This window comes from Cynocephalus volans, chromosome 4 (genome assembly GCF_027409185.1).
Source record: "Cynocephalus volans isolate mCynVol1 chromosome 4, mCynVol1.pri, whole genome shotgun sequence".
Lineage (NCBI taxonomy): Eukaryota > Metazoa > Chordata > Mammalia > Dermoptera > Cynocephalidae > Cynocephalus > Cynocephalus volans.
This window is the reverse complement of record NC_084463.1, coordinates 35,537,991-35,545,986: the sequence shown is the minus strand read 5'-3', so window position 1 is coordinate 35,545,986 and position 7,996 is coordinate 35,537,991. Positions and strand designations below refer to the sequence as shown.

The window sequence follows — 7,996 nt, the reverse complement described above, 5'->3', positions numbered from 1 at the left end:
AAGGAATGGAAATTATCATGTTGAAGGGATACATGCACTCCCATGTTCATTGCAGCTCTATTTACAATAGCCAAGATATGTAACTAACCTAAGTGTTTATTACACTTGATCTTAGCCAAAAGGCCGAGAAGCGATAACCTAAGTGTTTATTGACGGATGACTGGATAAAAAAAAATGTGGTATTGAAGGAAGTGCTTTTTACAAGGGTATAGGGAAAATACAGCCAAAAAGTCAAGTTAAGAAACAAGGGGAACAGAGTCAAACAGGATATCTGTGGTTATGCACCTGGGCCCCGGCCCGAGGCAAAGGGCGGATAGTTCCCAGAAATAGACAAGTCAGTTAAAGTTTCAAGAGTGCCCCTCAGCTGTTTCAAGGACTCCCACTTGACCGAAGTTCACCCCTGGCTTGATTTAAACTAACCAATTACCTTGCTTCTCGCTTCTGTACCCGCGCTTTTTGCTATAAAAAGGACCCAGGAGCTCTACTCGGCGCGCCAGTCTTTCGAAAGACTGAGTCGCCCGGGTACCTGTGTGTTCAATAAACCTCTTGTTTTTGCATCCGAAGCCGTGGTCTCGCTGTTCCTTGGGAGGGTCTCCCTGAACTGACTGACTACCCACTGCGGGAGTCTTTCATTTGGGGGCTCGTCCGGGATCGGAGACCCCCACCCAGGGACCACCGACCCACCAACGGGAGGTAAGCTGGCCAGCAGTCGTTCTGTGTCTCGTTTCTGTGTCTCGTCTCTGTGTCTGACTCAGTGATTTCGACTGTCTTTTCTGAGCGCGCGCATTTTGGTTTCAGTTTGTTCCGGGTTAGTCGCTCTGGGAGCGAAGTGCGGGTAGCGAACAGACGTGTTCGGGGGCTCGCCACCCGGCAATCCTGGGAGACGTCCCAGGATCAGGGGAGGACCAGGGACGCCTGGTGGACCCCTTGGCAGAGGATTATTGTGTTTTGGTCTCACCGCGTCTCGGGAGGCGCGCTCTGCCATCGGACTCTTTCTTCTATTTCTACGGCACTCGGTCTCGTCGCCGTTTCTGGTTTCTTTTTGTCTTAGTTGTGATAGGTCTTTGCGTCGTCGTTCCCCTATTGGAAATTTTCGAGATGGGGCAAAGTGCCCTTACGCCCCTCTCCCTTACTCTAGATCATTGGAAAGATGTCAAAGCCAGGGCTCACAATCTGTCCATGGAGATCAAAAAAGGAAAATGGCAGACTTTCTGTTCGTCTGAGTGGCCCACATTCGGCGTAGGTTGGCCGCCAGAGGGAACCTTTGATCTTACTGTCATTTTTGCAGTTAAAAAGATTGTTTTTCAGGAGACCGGAGGACACCCGGACCAGGTTGCCTGTGTCGTGGTATGGCAAGACCTCGCCCAGAATCCCCCTCCCTGGGTGCCACCCTCCAGCAAAGTCGCTGTTGTTTCGGGATCAGAAAATACTCAAAGGCCACCTACAAGGAAGCCTTCCGCCCCTCCCCAACCCCCCGTCCTCCCGACACCAGATGACCTATTTTCTCTCTCTGAAACCCCACCTTACCCGGCGGCTCCGCTGCCCCCTCTGGCCCCTCAGGGAAACAGATCGGCACCAGGCCGAGCGCCCGGTGATCCTAGCCCTGAGGGACCGGCTGCGGGGACTAGGAGCCGCCAACCTCGCAGTCCGAGAGACGGCTCCGGTCCTGACTCCACCGTAGCTTTGCCCCTCCGAGCCATAGGGCCCCCAGCTGAGCCTAATGGCTTGGTCCCTCTACAGTATTGGCCTTTTTCCTCAGCAGATCTTTACAATTGGAAGTCTAACCACCCGTCTTTTTCTGAAAAACCAGCAGGACTCACGGGACTTCTTGAGTCCCTTATGTTCTCTCACCAGCCCACTTGGGACGATTGCCAACAGCTACTCCAGATCCTCTTCACCACTGAAGAGCGAGAAAGGATTCTTCTGGAGGCCCGCAAGAACGTTCTCGGGGACAACGGGGCCCCTACACAACTCGAGAACCTCATTAATGAGGCCTTCCCCCTCAATCGACCTCAATGGGATTACAACACGGCCGAAGGTAGGGAGCGTCTTCTGGTCTACCGCCGGACTCTAGTGGCAGGTCTCAAAGGGGCAGCCCGGCGCCCCACCAATTTGGCTAAGGTAAGAGAGGTCTTGCAGGGACCGGTAGAACCCCCCTCGGTTTTCTTGGAACGCCTGATGGAGGCATATAGGAGATACACTCCGTTTGACCCCTCTTCTGAGGGACAGCAGGCGGCAGTTGCAATGGCCTTCATCGGACAGGCAGCCCCAGATATCAAGAAAAAGTTGCAGAGGCTAGAGGGGCTCCAAGATTATTCCTTACAAGATTTAGTGAGAGAGGCAGAAAAGGTGTACCACAAGAGAGAGACAGAAGAGGAAAAACAAGAAAGAGAAAAAAGAGAGACAGAAGAGAGAGAGAGACGGCGCGATAGGCGCCAAGAAAAAAAAACTTGACTAGGATTTTGGCCGCAGTGGTAGGTGAAAGAGGGTCTAGAGATAGGCAGACAGGGAACCTGAGCAACCGGGCAAAGAAAACACCTAGGGATGGAAGACCCCCTCTAGACAAAGACCAATGCGCGTACTGTAAAGAGAAGGGTCACTGGGCAAGAGAATGTCCCCGGAAAAAGAACATCAGAGAAGCCAAGGTTCTATCCCTAGATGACTAGGGGAGTCGGGGTTCGGACCCCCTCCCCGAACCTAGGGTAACACTGACTGTGGAGGGGACCCCCATCGAGTTTCTGGTCGATACCGGGGCTGAACATTCGGTGTTGACCCAACCCATGGGGAAGGTAGGGTCCAGGCGGACAGTCGTAGTAGGAGCAACCGGCAGCAAAGTCTACCCCTGGACCACACAAAGACTTTTAAAGGTTGGACATAAACAAGTGACCCATTCCTTTTTGGTCATACCTGAGTGCCCTGCTCCTCTGTTGGGCCGGGACATTCTGACCAAACTAAAGGCCCAAATCCAGTTTTCTACAGAGGGCCCACAAGTAACATGGGGAGATCACTCTACCATGTGCTTGGTCCTAAACCTAGAAGAAGAATACCGGCTGTATGAAAAGCCGGCCTCTCCCTCCATCGACCCATCCTGGCTCCAACTTTTTCCCACCGTATGGGCAGAAAAGACAGGTATGGGACTGGCCAATAACGTCCCACCAGTAGTAGTAGAGCTGAAATCGGGTGCCTCACCGGTGGCCGTCCGACAGTATCCAATGACTAAAGAAGCCCGGGAAGGCATCAGACCCCACATCCAAAGGTTCTTAGACCTAGGGGTCTTAGTGCCCTGCCAGTCGCCCTGGAACACCCCTCTGCTACCAGTAAAAAAGCCAGGGACCAATGACTATCGGCCAGTCCAAGACTTGAGAGAAATTAACAAAAGGGTGCAAGACATTCATCCCTCAGTCCCAAACCCATACAGCCTCCTGAGTTCCCTTCCGCCTAGTCACACTTGGTACTCAGTCTTGGATCTCAAGGATGCCTTTTTTTGCCTCAAACTACACCCCAACAGCCAGCCACTGTTCGCGTTCGAGTGGAAAGACCCAGAAAAAGGTAACGCTGGTCAGCTGACCTGGACACGGCTGCCACAGGGGTTCAAGAACTCACCCACTCTCTTCGACGAGGCCCTCCACCGGGATTTAACTCCTTTTAGGGCTCTCAACCCCCAGGTCATATTACTCCAATATGTGGACGACCTCCTAGTGGCAGCTCCCACATATGAAGGCTGCAAAAGAGGGACACAAAAGCTCTTGCAGGAACTGAGTAAGTTGGGGTACCGGGTATCAGCTAAAAAGGCCCAGTTATGCCAGAAAGAGGTCACCTATTTGGGGTACCTGCTCAAGGAGGGAAAAAGATGGCTGACCCCGGCCCGGAAAGCTACAGTTATGAAGATCCCTACTCCCACAACCCCCAGGCAGGTCCGCGAATTTCTGGGTACTGCCGGATTCTGCAGGCTCTGGATTCCTGGGTTTGCTTCCCTGGCTGCACCCTTGTACCCCCTGACAAGGGAAAACATTCCTTTTACCTGGACTGAGGAGCATCAAAAGGCTTTTGACCACATAAAAAAAGCCTTGCTGTCTGCCCCCGCCTTGGCTCTCCCAGACCTCACCAAACCATTTACTCTATACGTAGATGAAAGAGCCGGTGTAGCCCGAGGAGTGCTTACTCAGACCCTAGGACCATGGCGACGGCCAGTAGCTTATCTATCAAAAAAACTGGATCCAGTGGCCAGTGGGTGGCCAACCTGCCTAAAAGCGGTTGCTGCAGTGGCACTCCTCCTCAAAGACGCTGATAAGTTAACCTTGGGGCAAAATGTGACTGTGATTGCTTCCCACAGCCTCGAAAGTATTGTGCGGCAGCCCCCCAATCGGTGGATGACCAATGCCAGAATGACTCATTACCAGAGTTTGCTGCTAAACGAAAGGATATCTTTCGCGCCCCCTGCTGTCCTGAACCCAGCTACCCTACTACCAGTCGAGTCAGAATCCACCCCAGTACACCAATGCTCAGAAATCCTTGCTGAAGAAGCTGGGACTCGACGGGACCTGAAGGACCAGCCATTGCCCGGAGTGCCTGCCTGGTATACAGACGGTAGCAGCTTCATTGTGGAAGGTAAGCGGAGAGCAGGGGCCGCCATCGTAGATGGCAAACGGACGGTATGGGCAAGCAGCCTGCCAGAAGGGACATCAGCCCAGAAGGCCGAGCTAATCGCCTTGACGCAGGCATTACGCCTAGCCGAAGGAAAAAACATCAACATCTACACGGACAGCAGGTCGCCATTATCCACTGCCCGGGCCACCAGAGAGGAAATAACCCTGTGGCGGCCGGGAACCGGAGGGCCGACGAGGCTGCAAAACAAGCCGCCCTGTCGGTCAGGGTGCTAGCAGAAACTATAAAGCTTCAAGAGCCAATCGAGCCTGCTCAAGCTAGGACCAAGCCAAGAGAGCTCACTCCTGACCAGGGAAAAGAATTCATTTAGCGGTTACATCAGCTAACACACTTAGGACCAGAAAAGCTCCTTCAACTAACGAGCCGCACCAGCCTCTCCATCCCGAATCTCCGGTCCACCGTTCAAGAAGTCGCCAATCGGTGTCCGGCTTGTGCCATGACTAATGCGACTACCACCTACCGAGAGACCGGAAAAAGACAACGGGGAGATCGACCCGGCGTATACTGGGAAGTAGACTTTACAGAGGTAAAGCCTGGCCGGTATGGGAACAGGTATCTGCTAGTATTTGTAGATACTTTCTCTGGATGGGTAGAAGCTTTCCCTACCAAAACTGAAACGGCCCTGACTGTATGTAAAAAGATACTAGAAGAAATCCTGCCCCGTTTCGGGATCCCTAAGGTGATCGGGTCAGATAATGGCCCAGCCTTTGTTGCTCAGGTAAGCCAGGGACTGGCCACACAACTGGGAATAAATTGGAAATTACATTGTGCGTATAGGCCCCAGAGCTCAGGTCAAGTAGAGAGAATGAATAGAACCATCAAAGAGACCTTAACTAAATTGGCCTTAGAGACCGGTGGAAAAGACTGGGTGGCCCTCCTTCCCTTAGCGCTGTTCAGAGCCAGGAATACCCCTGGCCAGCTTGGTCTGACCCCTTATGAAATCCTCCACGGGGGACCCCCCCCCATACTTGAGTTGGGAGGAACACTGGGTCCCGATGATAACTTTCTTCCTGTCTTATTTACTCACTTAAAGGCTTTAGAAGTTGTAAAAACCCAGATCTGGGACCAGATCAAGGAGGTATACGAGCCAGGTGCCGTGGCCATCCCTCATCCGTTCCAGGTCGGAGACCAAGTGCTGGTCAGACGCCATCGACCCAGCAACCTTGAGCCTCGGTGGAAAGGCCCGTATCTGGTATTGCTGACCACCCCGACCGCAGTAAAAGTTGATGGCATTGCAGCCTGGGTACATGCTTCTCACCTCAAGCCTGCGCCACCCTCCGTACCAGATGAATCCTGGGAGCTGGAGAGGACTGATAATCCTCTTAAGTTGCGCATTCGGCGGCGGCGGAGCAAGCCTACCAAGTAATAACCCTAACCAGCCCAACACCCTCACCTGGCAGGTACTGTCCCAAACTGGAAAGGTTGTCTGGTTCAAGACAGAAGTCCACCCCCTTTGGACTTGGTGGCCCTCCCTTACCCCTGATATATGTGCCCTGGCGGCGGGTCTCGAGGCTTGGGATATTCCAGAAATTGATGCACCGGCCTCTAAAAGAGTCAGGCCTCCTGACTCAAACTATGAAAATGCTTATAACCAGATCAAATAACTCCCCTTGGTTGACCACCCTACTGTCAACCATCGCCGGGCCCCTATTACTCCTCCTTCTGTTGTTCACCCTTGGGCCCTACGTCATCAATAGACTAGTCCAATTCATCAATGATAGGGTAAGTGCAGTTAAGATTCTGGTCCTTAGGCAAAAATACCAAACCTTAAATGGCGAAGATAACTTTTAATTCCGCTCTAAGATTAGAGCGATCCACAAGAGAAATGGGGGAATGAAGGAAGTGCTTTTTACAAGGGTATAGGGAAAATACAGCCAAAAAGTCAAGTTAAGAAACAAGGGGAACAGAGTCAAACAGGATATCTGTGGTTATGCACCTGGGCCCCGGCCCGAGGCAAAGGGCGGATAGTTCCCAGAAATAGACAAGTCAGTTAAAGTTTCAAGAGTGCCCCTCAGCTGTTTCAAGGACTCCCACTTGACCGAAGTTCACCCCTGGCTTGATTTAAACTAACCAATTACCTTGCTTCTCGCTTCTGTACCCGCGCTTTTTGCTATAAAAAGGACCCAGGAGCTCTACTCGGCGCGCCAGTCTTTCGAAAGACTGAGTCGCCCGGGTACCTGTGTGTTCAATAAACCTCTTGTTTTTGCATCCGAAGCCGTGGTCTCGCTGTTCCTTGGGAGGGTCTCCCTGAACTGACTGACTACCCACTGCGGGAGTCTTTCAGTATATATACACAATGGAATACTACTCAGCCATAAAAATAAGAATAAAATTCTGCCCTTTGCAGCAACATGTGTGAGTCCAGAGAAAATTATGTTAAGTGAAATAAGCCAGACAAAGAAACAGAAATACTGAATGTTCTCACTCATAACTGGCTGCTAGGATGGAAGGGAGGGAGGGAGAAAGAAAGGAAGGGAACAAGAGAAGAAGGAAAGAATGAAGGAAAGAAAGAAAAGACCACAACAATATGCTGAACTTTCAGAAGGAGGGAACAGACCTAAGGACAGTAGAGATGGGGAGGAGGAAGGGAGTGGGTTTAGAAAGTGATAGGTCGGGCTAAGGGCATAAAGAAATATGGTTTGTAAGAATGAATATGCTAATAATAAATTTAAAAATAATTAAAAATAAATAAAATAATAAAAGTGATAGTACTAAGTGCAGTTTAAAAAATTCCTCAATTGCAATGAATTAATTTCTTAGCTTTAATAGTTTATTGTAAATTCTTTACAATTATCTTTGTGTAAGATTATGTTATCTGTGCATATAGGTAGTTTTAGTTCTTCCTACTTTTGATGACTTTTTTTTTTTTCTTGCCTAATTACCTTGGCTGAAACTTCCATTACAGTGTTGAACAGAAGCATGCATCCTTTTCATGCTCCTGGTTTTAGGGGGATATTATTTATTTTTTCACCACTGATTGTGATGTTACTTGTTCAGTTTTTGTAAATGCCTTTTATTATGTTGGGGTAAGTGCCCTCTAATACTAGTTTTCTGAATATTTTTATTCTGAAAGTATGTTGAATTTTGTCAAATTGTTTTGCTGCAACCATTAAGGTGATCATATTTTTTTCTTCATTCTATTTTGGTGGTATATTACATTCTCTGATTTTCATATATTGAAATGAAATGACCTTGCTTTCCTGGGATCAATTCACCTTATGCATGGTGTATAGTCCTTTTAATATGCTGATGGATACCGATTTCTGTCTCTATAGTCAAAAGAGATACTGGTCTGTTTAAAAACTAACAGAGCAAGATAATTGGTCTGTAA

General features: G+C 49.8%; 1 pseudogene; it reads right to left on the bottom strand.

Moving 5' to 3' along the window:
• Nucleotides 1-135, bottom strand: LOC134377504 (U2 spliceosomal RNA; annotated as a pseudogene).
• Nucleotides 136-7,996: the final 7,861 nt, after the last annotated feature.